The sequence below is a fragment of the Octopus bimaculoides genome, chromosome 2 (genome assembly GCF_001194135.2).
Source record: "Octopus bimaculoides isolate UCB-OBI-ISO-001 chromosome 2, ASM119413v2, whole genome shotgun sequence".
NCBI classification, from domain to species: Eukaryota; Metazoa; Mollusca; class Cephalopoda; order Octopoda; family Octopodidae; genus Octopus; species Octopus bimaculoides.
The window spans coordinates 131,336,698-131,350,199 of record NC_068982.1 but is presented as its reverse complement, the minus strand read 5'-3'; the positions used below and the strand labels follow the sequence as shown (position 1 = coordinate 131,350,199).

The 13,502-nt window shown below is 36.1% G+C and overlaps 1 protein-coding gene across 1 annotated transcript in view; it reads left to right on the top strand.

Annotated features, from left to right (window-relative positions):
* The first annotated feature begins 402 nt into the window (after positions 1 to 402).
* LOC106867959 (hyccin) overlaps positions 403 to 13,502 on the top strand; it is a 327,707-nt gene continuing 314,607 nt past the window's right edge. The window contains exon 1 of the mRNA XM_014913039.2: positions 403 to 1,235. The gene's annotated coding sequence lies outside the window, so the exon portion shown is untranslated. The remainder of the gene's footprint in view (positions 1,236 to 13,502) is intronic.

The window sequence follows — 13,502 nt, the reverse complement described above, 5'->3', positions numbered from 1 at the left end:
TTCATCTGATCTGATTATCTGATCAGCCATCTAACTCGCAACCATTTTAATGAGCAAAGAAAATACAATTATATGCCTTCTTAGACACAGAGACAAATCTTATTTATATAATGTAAAAATAATCTGGCTCAAGTTAATATTCTTCAGCAGTGTAGTTTCCAATAGAAATCTCAATGTGGTGATATTTCTTTTACTACCCGAGGTGAATAAATTATCAGAAAGTTATGTTAAGTTGTTTGCCAATTAATTGCGAAAATAAACATAACATACAAGAAATTCAGTTGATAAACTTTCTAATGACAACAACAAAATTTGTTTTTCTTTTTAAATATTTTTTTAACCAGAAGTTTTCTTTATTGAAGAGCAAGAAACGAATATATACTTTTATTGTCAGTTAAAACAATTCCAACGAAACTTTGAATTTCTTGGAGTTTGAAGCATGCGATAATTTCATTTGCATGAAAGATGAGATTGAAGATGACGATGGAAGTTAATTTTTGCCGATTGACGAAATAGTGACGGCAAAAGTACAAAAACTTTGGAAAATCAGTCGGATTCGCTTAATTTTTCCTTTGCAGTCTGTAAATCCAACAGACAATACAGATTTTCAGACGATCCTCGTGATTAATACGGCTGAATAAAACATTCATCAAAAGAGCACTACTGTAGATAATTCTATTTGTTTGCCTACAATAAGTTGGAATAAACGTATGTACACACACATTTATATATAGACCATAACATCAACAATAAACAGCTGTACATAAGAAACTGCGGTATTTGAATTACAGAAGGAAGAACACACACCCACACAAACGAAAAAACTGTCTTTCTGGAGAAAGCAAGAAATTAACATAGACAGTAGTAGAGAAGAAAGTAACTAACTTAAAATTACGATACACAGTGTCCATTAACTAAATTAACTTACTTCTAGTCAATTGGTCAAATGGAACTACTTACTAAATGGAAATAGTTGTTGTTAGCTACAAGACGATGTGTTTACCTAACAACAACAACAATGACAGCCACTGCCGCTCTCTAAAGATTGAAGGCGAAATGCTGAAGAGTAACAGGAAAACACCAAATCCAATAAAGAAATAAATAACCACCGACAGCGGTGTCACTTTCACAAAACAATTCTGTTTTACACTTGTGGAGATAGTGGTACTTTTACTGCTGGCTCATTTTTCTTTTTTTTTTTTAACCCTCCCACAGAAACTACCCTGGCCTCCAAGGTAGGTTTTGTTATTTTGATGCCGTTGTCAGCGTTACTGACTTTTATATTTTTCTTCTTTTTATTAGTCGTTTATAAAGTAAAAGTAAAAGAAATTAAAGGTGATGGTCGTATTTATTTATATACCAGGATGGCCAACTTGTTTAATAAGAAGAGTCAGATATATATATTTTTTTACGGTCAAGAGCCGCAACATATTTACTTATATATATATATATATGTATATATCAGCACATTAGATATTAAAGATTTATATTTATAAATGAGTAAATTATACCGCTTCACTAAAATAGAATGATTAAACTGCTTGTTAAAGGATTTTATAGAATCTTCATTTTATGCAACTAATACTTTAAACTCTGACTCGTAGGATGTTAAAGCTGATTCAGGAAAAAAAACACTGAAACCCTATATGATCTTAGGTGCTTGACATAATAGCTTTGAGAACCGCATGCGGCTCGCGAGCCGCAGTTTGGCCACCGTTGCTCTCTGTAAATATCTATCAGTACCTGACCAACAAATCTAATGTGTTAATCCCATCGGTTTCAAAAACAGCTTTTCCCAGCTTGATTAGATAGTTTTCAAGTTAAAGGTTGCAGTTTCCTTTTAAACTTACTATCAATAGGCCTTAAATTACATAATTATATGATAGTTAAGTTTAGTCGGTGACACGCCTCTTTAGAACCGTGTTTATGTGCTAATTATTACTCAAAATATATAGCCAGTGTACTTTCCGTATCTGTTGTAAATAATAGTAAGACTATTATAGTCGTATTATGAATCCAGGGCTTAACATTTTCGATGAACTAGATGTTAATTCTCGATCGATAATATTAAGAAAATTACAAAAATACCTCTGTTGTAGCTAATATTTATCTTTTATAGTTTAATATACATCTCACTTACCTGACGAATACTTATATTTTATATATTTCCTGTACACCACATCTTTGCAGATGAATAATTTCGGTTTTCTTTTTTATAATATGAAATTGAGAAGGTTTATTGATGTACTATTTTCCCCTCATAATGTAAACACAACATATCCCTTATACATATAACTAAACATGTTTTACAATTAAATCATTCAGAAAAAAATACTTGTTACTCTTCCACTAATTTAAACTTCGCTTTTTTTATGCCGGTATTCTTGATTTAGGTAGATATTTTGTAAAGTTTCATATAAAACTGATCTTAATATTTTGTTCTCATTATCATTCGTTTTCTATGATCATAGTTTTCGAATAACTAACGATATTTATTAACATTATTTATTTTGCTCGTCATTAGAATTTTTGATTTATTCAGAATTGCTTTATTATGAACAAGAAAATAGTGTATAGTGTTCAATCTATCGATTACTATTGATGTTCAATGATATTTGTTAATTCATTCTTTTTACTGAACCAATTCATTCAAAGCCTTAATCCCTTCCCTTTTTTGTTTTTTTTTAATTCATAATCTGCTTGATACAATGCGCGCGATTATAAAGCAACACACGTGAACGTGTGGGTAAGCTGTCAAATATACATATTTATTATTCGGTTTATATTAGGTTAATTTATGACTAGGTTTATATATTAGGTTAATTTCACTACTTTATTTAAGAGGAGAATAAAACTTGCTCGAAGGACCTGATGCTAAATTTCTTGAAAACTGAACTTATTACTGATTATTAACGATAAGATTATTTGTAGCTTCTTACACACACACACACACACACACACACTAGTGTGTGTGTGTGTGTATGTATGTCGTGGGTGGTGGAAACTTCAGCGCCTTCAATGACTAGTAATTCTATTAATTTCATCCCAGATAGTTGCAGGTAGTACATTATACGTAAACTTGTATAGTGTGTGTGTGTTTGTTTGTGAGTCTTTACGCGTGTGTGTGTGAAGCTGAAACTTCACAAACTGTTTTTCCGAGTTCCTTGCTTCCGATCTTCAAACGATTATGGAAGAAGAAACAAATCTGTGTGTCCCTGCCTCACGTTCTTTTTGTCTCGCTCTATTTCTCCCGCTCACTCTCACACACACACACACACACACACACATGACGTTAATAGGCACTCTCAAGTGAATATGTCTCGGTACCATGCTGTGTTAGTTGTTTTCAGTGATTCTGTGGTCGCCAAGATACACAGACACCCACTCACTCTTGACTCAGCAGAACATTGAGGATGTGAGAGCTGAAAGGAGTGCAAGAGCTGCACAAGCAGTCAGCTGCTACTAATTATCAGCTGAGTAGAGTGGACCAATATCAAATGAAGTGCCTTGTTCAGGAACACAGTACAAAACTTGGTCTTGGAGTTGAACCCATGATATTATGATTGTGAGTCCAACACTAACCATTAAGCCACATACCTTCACACACACACACACACACACACACACATACAATCACCATGTATGTAATATGTCATCATCATCATGTTACATCCACTTTCCTTCCCAGCAATAGCTGGAAAGGCTCATCAGTGTCTGAGTCATTTCTTATTGCCCCCACATACAGCAAGGACATGACTCTCTCCTTTGTTTCATTAATGGGTTTGATTTTTATTGGTGGATACCTTTCATATCAGCTGTCATTTTACAGTGTATTTTCTGTAAAGTGATTGCAGTGTGTGTGTGTGTGCATATGTACATACAATCATTTACTAGTCTGGTAAACTATAAAGTATTCCTTTTCAAGTATATTAAGTTTTAATTTTAATTAATTCCAGAATTTATTTTTAATTACAAATTTTGTGATTGTCATCAGGTATAACAGGTGCAGAAACATCATTTTGCTCCTTTTTATTGTAAAGGATCAGTTTTAAAATTTTGCTGAAAAATTTATTGGTTCAATCTGAACTTTAATTAAAAACAATACATAGCTCAAGTTTAGCCGTATATAGGTTCAAAATTCTGTAAGACTGACTGAATTAAATTATATCTTGAATCTCATTTTTTTGCTTCTGATAAATTTACCTAGTTAATACCATGTTGGGAAAAATTTTATTGTGATGTAATTTGTAGTATTTATTTCAAAGAAAGTTTTTGAATAAACATATTATCTTCTCATGAAAAAAAAAGCTATTAGATTGACATCATTTTTATATTTCCTCCTGTCAAGCAATGGATGAATACAAGATATTATTTATTTAAAATGATTTTTTTCAGTATTTTGGTTAGACTCCTTTTGATGCTTTTGCATCTGAATTACCATTTACACGGAAGTAATGGATCTTAAGATATAATCAACATATTTTTCCAAAGAGCTGAAGTTAGTAGTATACTGCCTACACATTTCCTTCAGTTCTCTGATCTGTTGAAGTTTAAAATAGATGACAGTGATGACCTTTCTCCTTTTGCTTTTTAACAATCCACAAAAATTCTTAAGTAGTTATGTATGCATAAATATCTATGTATATTTTCATATGTACTTATATATGAATATATACCTGTTTATATATGTTTGTGCATGATGCGTGTGTTTGTGTGCATTTTTATATCATATTTGAGGTAGTATTAAAAAGTTCTCAGCCTAGTTCTGTAGTACACCAACATATGGCAGCAGACAGTTACATCTGTAGTACACCAACATATGGCAGCAGACAGTTACATCTGCAGTGAGAGCTAGCAGTGTCCTTCATGAAGCAATGTGCCGAGTGACATTGCTGTATTTGCTGCGCAGGTTGTGAGATTTTTGTTTTTGTGATCGCGTTTATGCTGTAGTCTGCATTTTTGTCATGTACAGGAACAAAGAGCCAATGTGAAATTTTGCATTAAATTTGGCAAGGCTGCTACAGAGACATTGAGCATGCTTCAGCAAGCTTATGGCTCCAAGGCAATGGGTCATGTGCAATGTTTTAAGTGACATGGGCGTTTCAAAAGTGGAAGAACATCCCTGGAAGATGATGAGTGATTTGGTAGACCTGTCAAGAGTGTCACCCCCAGAAATGTGATGTTGTACATTCAGAATTTGTTCCCCAGGGTCAGACCTGTCAATTGAGAGTTCTACTGCGACGTCTTGAAGCATTTGATGGAAGACATTCAGTAAAAGTGACCAGATCTGTGGAGCATGAAGAATTGGATTCTTCATGACAGCAATGCACTCTGTCATGAAGCTCTCTTCACTCATGAGTTTCTTGTCAAAACAACATGGTATCACTTCCACACCTGCCATATTCACCAGATTTAGCACCTGTGGACTTCCATCTCTTCCCCAAGATGAAAATGCAGCTCAAAGGTTGCTGTTCACTGTTGTTGAGATCTAGAGCGAATTGCAGAAGGTCCTCAACTCACTTATGGAAAACTACTTCTAGGCTGGATTCCAAAAGTAGCAGGGACTCTGGGACTGGTGTATTGCTGTGCAAGGTGACTATTTCAAAGCAGATGATACTAAAACTTAGATATATAAGTTATTTTTTATTAAACATAACTAGTATGGGAACCTTTTCATGCCACCTTGTATAAACACACACACACACACACTCATAGACAGACAGATAAATAGATATAGTAACATGTTACTCTGTACAACTAGTTGCATGGTTTGGTCATTGGTGACTAAACTGGCAACCACATATAGCCTGTTTGGTGAGTTGGGTGGTTTTTGGTCAATTAAAGTAAAAAACAAATCCTGTGAAAAGATGAATGAACTCAAGAGAATCAATGCCTATCCAGTAATATGTGTACATGTGTACACACACATGCACACGCACACACATTAGAAAATGGATGATAAAGGATGATAATGAAATGCATGTTCATATATATTTGAATTTACAGTTATATGTAAAGTGTACATGAGAAAGGATAGTCTTATAGGAAACCTACAATGTTTCTAAACATTGGCTGTTTTACTTTCCTTTTGTTTGTTGTTAGCTTAATGGCTCCCTTCTGATACTAACCTGCCTGAAACTGTTCTTGACTTTGTGGTACAAGCTTTTTGTTTTAAAGTGACTCAATCAAAACCTTCCATCAATATTTTGTATTAATTTGTGTTCCAGACAACAGCTCAATAATGACCATGTTATTTTATTTAATTCTTCATTATCAGTATCATCATCATTGATAAGTGTCCGTTTTCCATGCTAGCATAGGTAAGGCAATTTGACTGGAGTTTGTAAGCCAGAGAGCTGCACTGGTCTCCAGTTCGTTTTGGCTTGGTTTCTATAGTTGGCTGTCCTTCCTAATGCCAGCCACTCCACAGAGTGTACTGGGTGCCTTTCATTTGTCACATGCATGGGTGCCCTTTACATTCCACTGGCATGGGTACCTTTTATGTGTACCCAGCATGAGTGCCTTTTACACATCACTGGCCATGACTGATTTCACTTAGCTTGACATATCTTCTCAAGCACAGCAAACTGCCAAAGGTCTCAATCACTTGTCATCACCTCTGTGAGACTCAGCAGCCAAAGATCGTACTTTGCTATCTTGTCCCGCATCTTCCTCAGGTTCTCTCCACAGTTGGAGATCAGCATTTCTTTATGCATCTCATGACTATACCACTGCAGTCTTCTCTTTTGCACACTATATCTAATGCCTCTTTACTTTACACTCAGTCATATGAGCACACTGACATTGCATATCTAGCAAAGCATACTAGATTTATTTCTCTCAAGCCTTCACATGTCCTCTGCCGTCACAGCCCATATTTCACTACCATGTAGCATGGCTGTTCACACAAAGACATCATACAATCTGAAGGCAAGGCCCTTTGTTACAAACAAAGATAGAAGCTCTCTGATGTTGTTGCACCTCTTAGGTATCCATAACATGCACCAGGTATACCATATGGAGTTTCTGTCTACACCTTTCCTACATATCGAGCAGGGCCATCTCCCTGAAGGGATTTGTGATTTATCTGCTTTCCTACTTATTAAGACTTTGGACATTGCTAAATTAACTCTAAGGTCCCTTGATTCCAGACCTTGCTTCTACACCTGAAATCTCTTCTCTAGTTCAGCTATTAGAACAAGGTCATCAGTATAGAGGAGCTCCCAAAGGCAGACTGTCTTAAATTCCTTTGTTATAGCCTGGAGGACTATGGTGAAAAAGACGGGGCTGTAAACCAGTTCTTGGTGAACTCGAGTGAAACAAAAGCAGTGTATTTCATCAGAAATATGCTAACAAAAGGGTTAAATAAAGTCTGGAGCATTAACCACACATGCATTTGTCACTATAAAATTTGATATGTGGGTAATTTTTGTTCCTCATCTATCCTCTATTTCCACTGCAAGCCAGTAACATCTTAGGATTGCAAGCAGACAGTTGACCTTTCATCATGGTGATTTAGGCTTTACACATACCTATGATAAGAAAATCTCATCACTTCTGTCATTTCCTCACTTGTGAGCATACACACAGATAATGTAGTGTAGGTAGTGCATTTTTAATTCTCTTGTTAGCCACATAACTTCATTGTTCATTTAAATGTCACTAGTGTGTGAGAAGTGGAGTCTTGGTACCGCTGCACTGGTGTATGTTTTTGCCACCATGAGGGTCCACAAGGAAGGAAACACAAAGGATAACCATACTCAATCGTAACTTGATAGCCACCTTGTGTACACACTCACCCACTCACTCACTCAGTCATACAAACATACACACAGTCATACAAACATACACACACACGTTTGTGTATTTGTATATAAAGGTGTGTGTGTGTGTGTATATATATATATATATATATATATATATATATATGTATAAATGACGACGATGATGATATATATTCTTTTACTCTTTTACTTGTTTCAGTCATTTGACTGTGGCCATGCTGGAGCACTGCCTTTAGTCGAGCAAATCGACCCCAAGTCTTATTCTTTGTAAGCCTTAGTACTTATTCTATCAGTCTCTTTTGCCGAACCGTTTAGTTACAGGGACGTAAACACACCAGCATCGGTTGTCAAGCGATGTTGGGGGGGACAAACACTGACACACACACACATATATATATACATATGCATATATGCGACAGGCTTCTTTCAGTTTCCGTCTACCAAATCTACTCACAAGGCTTTGGTCGGCCCGAGGCTATAGTAGAAGACACTTGCCCAAGGTGCTACGCAGTGGGACTGAACCTAGAACCATGTGGTTGATAAGCAAGCTACTTACCACACAACCACTCCTTCATAAAAAAATGAAAAATGTATAAGTAAATGACGTAATGTATACTGAATGTAAAAATGAACAGGAGACAAACAAAAGGTCCGTAATTCTTCATCTGTTATCAACCATCTGGTAATATTCAGTTTTGCACCTTTAACGATAAGACTGAGTGCTTCCCAGTTGGTGGTGCCCGCAAAAAACATTTACGGAAATGTGCTGTGCGTGAGAAGACCCGGCAAGCCAAGTAAGATCATTGCCAGTGCCCCTGGACTGGTTCTTGTGCGGGTGGCACATGAGATGCACCATTTTGAGCGTGGCCGTTGCCAGTACCGCCTGACTGGCTCCTGTAGGATTTTCGAGCGAGATCGTTGCCAGTGCCCCTGGACTGGCTTGTGCGGGTGGCACATAAAAGACACCATTTCGAGCGTGGCCGTTTTCGTGCGGGTGACACGTAAAAGCACCCACTACACTCTCTGAGTGGTTGGCGTTAGGAAGGGCATCCAGCTGTAGAAACTCTGCCAAATCAGACTGGAGCCTGGTGTTGCCATCCGGTTTCACCAGTCCTCAGTCAAATCGTCCAACCCATGCTAGCATGGAAAGCGGACGTTAAACGATGATGATGATGATGTAGAGAATTAGGGACAAGAGCAACCAAAACAAAACAAAACAAGCAAAATGACACTGAGTGTGATTTAGGACGAGGATGAACAGGCGAACAAAATATGGCCATGGGGCCAAGGAGTTGAGAATAGTGGGTAACACTTAGAAATGTCTTGAAAGATGGAGAACGGAGAGACAGATAATTTGCGACTGGTCAGCTACAGGACCAGTGTAAGAAAGGAAGGAAAAAGGGAACTGGTCGCTGGTCACGTGACAGCAGCAGGGAGGGGGAGCGACAAAGGAAAAAGCTAAGGGATGAAGGGGAAGGAGAAGGGCTAGGAATACAAGAGGGAGAGAGAGAAAAGGTGTAAGTAGAAAGGCTAGAATAGAAGTGAGAGGGTGAGAGAAAGAAAAGGGGAACAGACTCTGAATATTTGTATGTAAAAAATGATAAACAAAGAAACTAATTCTTGTCAACAAAATATTCTTGTTCTATGTTAAATATCTGAAGATTTTTGGTGGTTTGTTATTTAAATGAGTATTGGTTATGTTAGTTCCTCAACATGTTTAAATACATACATTACTCAGTCTTGAGCTCCCATCATTTTAATCACCAACTAATATTTGTTGAAAATCATAATATCTTATAACTTCTGTTTATTTTGTGAGTTACAAAAAGCATACAGTAAACTCTATAAACTAGTTGGCATTAGGGTGGGCATCCAGCCATAGAAACCATGCCAAAACAGACATTGGAGCTTCGTGTAATTCTCTGTTTAGCCAGCTCCTGTCAAACCATTCAACCCATGCTAGCATGGAAAATGGACATTATTATTATTATTATTATTATTATTATTATTATTATTATTATTATTATTATTATTATTATTATTATATGAAAACTCACAGCTTATTTTGCTGGGTATGATGGAAAGTGTCAGCTGTCCACAGCCAGCAGATTAAAGTGACACTTGTTTTACTGGTCATGCTGCAAGAACTCTGCAAAGAATTCTAGCTGTTCCAAGCAATGCTGATTTTTGTAGATGTTCTACCTTCACACTTGCACCCATCTTGTTCAGCTATGTTGGTAGTTGAGTGCTGATACTTCCAAGTGCACCAATTATGTCTACTCTCTTCATTGACCACAACCTTCATATTTCCCACTTTCACTCATCATAGTTGTTTGATTATTATTATCATTAAGTTATCTGTTTTATGGGGGAAATAAACAAAATAGCTTCCCAACATTCTACTTCATCGAACAATAAAACTTGCATGACAATATCCTGTGCATGACAAGTGGTGGAGAAGAGCAATGGTGTTCTCAGTGAATCTGTGGGTATCAACAAAAATCAAGTGCTTGATCTGTTCTAGAGGAGTTTTAGCCTGTGTACTCTGGATAACTTCCAGAATGCTACCAGGTGAGAAGGGCAATGTACCATCAGCCAGGCTTATCAAGATATGCACAGAGCAATGAAAACAGCCTGCATGCAACTTGTTCAATGCCCAAATATTGTTGATCTCTAGATTTATGTGAAAACAACAGGAGGACACATCTTATTATTGACTGAGTCCATCATGATGATCCCCCACTACCACCTTCCTTTGGTTGGGTTAGGGAGAATTTTTCTTCTGCAGGCCATGGCAAAAGAGCTTGTGAGGTGGATGCAAATGAAACAATTCGGGATGGACATGTGTTCTTCTTTGATCATGCTCTCATGGGTTATTTTTATAAGTTTCTTTTGGAGAGGAAGGTTTGGATGAATAGAGAGGTGGTATCCTTCCATAAATTTGTGGAAAGTGTGAGCATGGCCTGAGTGAATGTGCTTAGATACAACAGAAATAGTGGTAATAAAAGGGTTAAATATCAATGGATTTTTTTTTATTTGAAAAGGAGGGAAACTAACCATGGAAAATGTGGTAGCATTTGAAGGCTGTCAAATGTCTTGAAAATTTTACTTCAAAGTGAGAAATTAACTTTTAGTCCCCCTCTTAAACCAGCAGCTACAACACTAATAACAAATCCATAACAAAACCAACACAATGATGACAACTACATCAATATAAATTAAAAATCAAACCGCAAAAACTAACTGTTAAAAGCACAATCTGTCACAAATAATTTGATGTGTCTCTTCATCCGGACAACAAAAAAGCAAGTAATTCCTATAGACATGCATTGCCTTTGCTGTCCATGAACATCTTGTCTGGCAATGAGGATGAATTAGAAAATCCCCTTTTGATCCAGTTATAAAGATCAAGACCTTAAAGGTTCTGCTGGCTTAAAGTCTGCAACAACAATGTAGACAAGAACAACAAAAGCATCAACAAACAGCAAGAGCAACAACTACACCAAAAGCAACAGCTAAAACAATAGTAGACACTCCTCAGTTTTCCTGTTGTTCTAAAGAATTTTGAGTTGATGGAATTCATAAAATTACAAGCATATTAAGTTGAAACATTTATTCTCCTAAAAACTGCAAAGGAGTGATTCTGATGAGTAAAATATCTGGAATATATTGAACTATGTGGGAGAAACTGCCAATGAATCTGGGGTTGTTTAAAAATGTTAGTGAGTCCTTCAGTGTGTGAAAACACAATGCACTCCATTATCTGTAAAATATGTGGTCTTTTATTTCCTACTAGAACATTGTTGAGAGTGAGATGCTTGAATGCACATGGCCAAAAGTGTGTCTGGATGAAGAATCACCTACAGAATGATCTTAGGTGACTAAACTTAGATGTAATAATTATAAGTAAGACTAGCATTTTTCAGAAATCTGCACTCCTGAATGATTGTAAACCAGATTTAGTATGATGGCAGTATTGTTCCCAGAAGCTCTGAATTTCCAAGTAAAGATATTTCTGGACCTATATGATACATTGGTGGTCCTAGATGTAAGAGAAATAATGATGATGCCATGAGGATAGTGGTAGACTTAGCATCTGAATACTTTTTCGTAACATCCTGGTCATTAACGTTAGTGGTTGATTGGAATGATATCTTAAAACACAATCTAGGATTTTGAGTGAGTAGCTGTTATGAGGAGTAGGTATAAAAGCCTCTTAGCCTTGTTCAGACACTCCTTTCTGTCTGATAAGTTTTAACTGGATTTCCTAAATGTGCCATTGTGGACATTATCAAACCAGTGACTTTTCTAAGTTGTATTTAGAGTTTATGTTTGTTAATAGTTAGCAACAGTGTTGGATAACAACAATTCAAGGCAGTTAACTACACAGAGAACTTATTTATGATCTGATCTGTGAGCCTAGATAAATTATCCAGACAGGAGCTTAGTTACTGTAAACTGTGACTGGCATAGGATGCTTAAATGGACTGATTTAGTGAGCTAGTTAAACAAGAATTGATAGGGGCAAACCTCAGCAATACATTAAAGAGTAAACTTAGGACAGCTCCCTTAGTTTTAGGAAGAAACTAGAAGGTACAATAGATTGGAATAGAATCTAGTAGGTAGACTTGAAAAAGCTGTTAGGAAAGGCATCATATACAGTGCAAAATTCTTTGATACAAAACCAAAATATTGCATTGTTCAAGATAAGGCATGTGTATTTAGACATAGAGATTCAAATCAGTGCAATTTTCTGGCTAGTGGTAGCATAAGGTTACAACAAAAACACATTTTAATCTTTGATTGATTACAGTATGCATATGCTATTTGATTCCAAACATATATGTGTTTTACATTTGGACTCTGGCTAATTCTGTAAGAGGACAAAAACCAGTTGTCAAGTGTCTCATTGGGTCTTTTTCCACAATACTTAACATCCAAATACCAGTCTCAAAATCCTTGTTGTTCCCAAAGTAATTCCTTGAGCATGTTCTACTCTCATGTCAATCAATTTCTCCCCAAAATTTCTCAAACCCGGTTGTTAATGTCCCTACATCTACTGGGATGACAGTTACTTTCTTAATTACCCACATTCATGCAATCTCATCTTTTGGTTGCTTGTATTTCTCAGTCTTTTCCAGTTATTTATCATCCACTCATACATCTTTAGGAATGGCAATAACTATGATCTTAATTTCCTTCACCATTTTATCAACAATTTATCGTCGTCATCATCGTCATATGTAGTAGTAGTAAATTGATCAAGTGTAAGCTTTTTACTATCAGGGATGAAAAAATGATAAAAAAATAAAGCATGGAATTTCTTCCAACCATTATCGATTGCCAGTCTTCTTTCTTTGCAGTAGCGGTTATGTCCCTTGTATCACACTTTTTATTTTCTTTCTTCAAATCCAGATGGAATTATATGATAAAAGAACTGTTGTATGACTCTTTTCTTTCTGCTAGAATTTGAAAGCTCAGAGGATTGACCGTAATACATACTGACTAAAGAAAAAATATTATTAAGATAGAAGTCTTGTATTTTTTATTGATTAGATTTTGCAGTTCAGTGATCAACAACAGTATCACTTTATCGTTGAATATTGAGGATTTATATTTTTGTTAGATGATGACGACTACTGGCCTTGTTCTGGACTTAATTAAAACTGCATGGCTGTATATGTATGTGTGTGTGTGTGTATATATATATATATATAT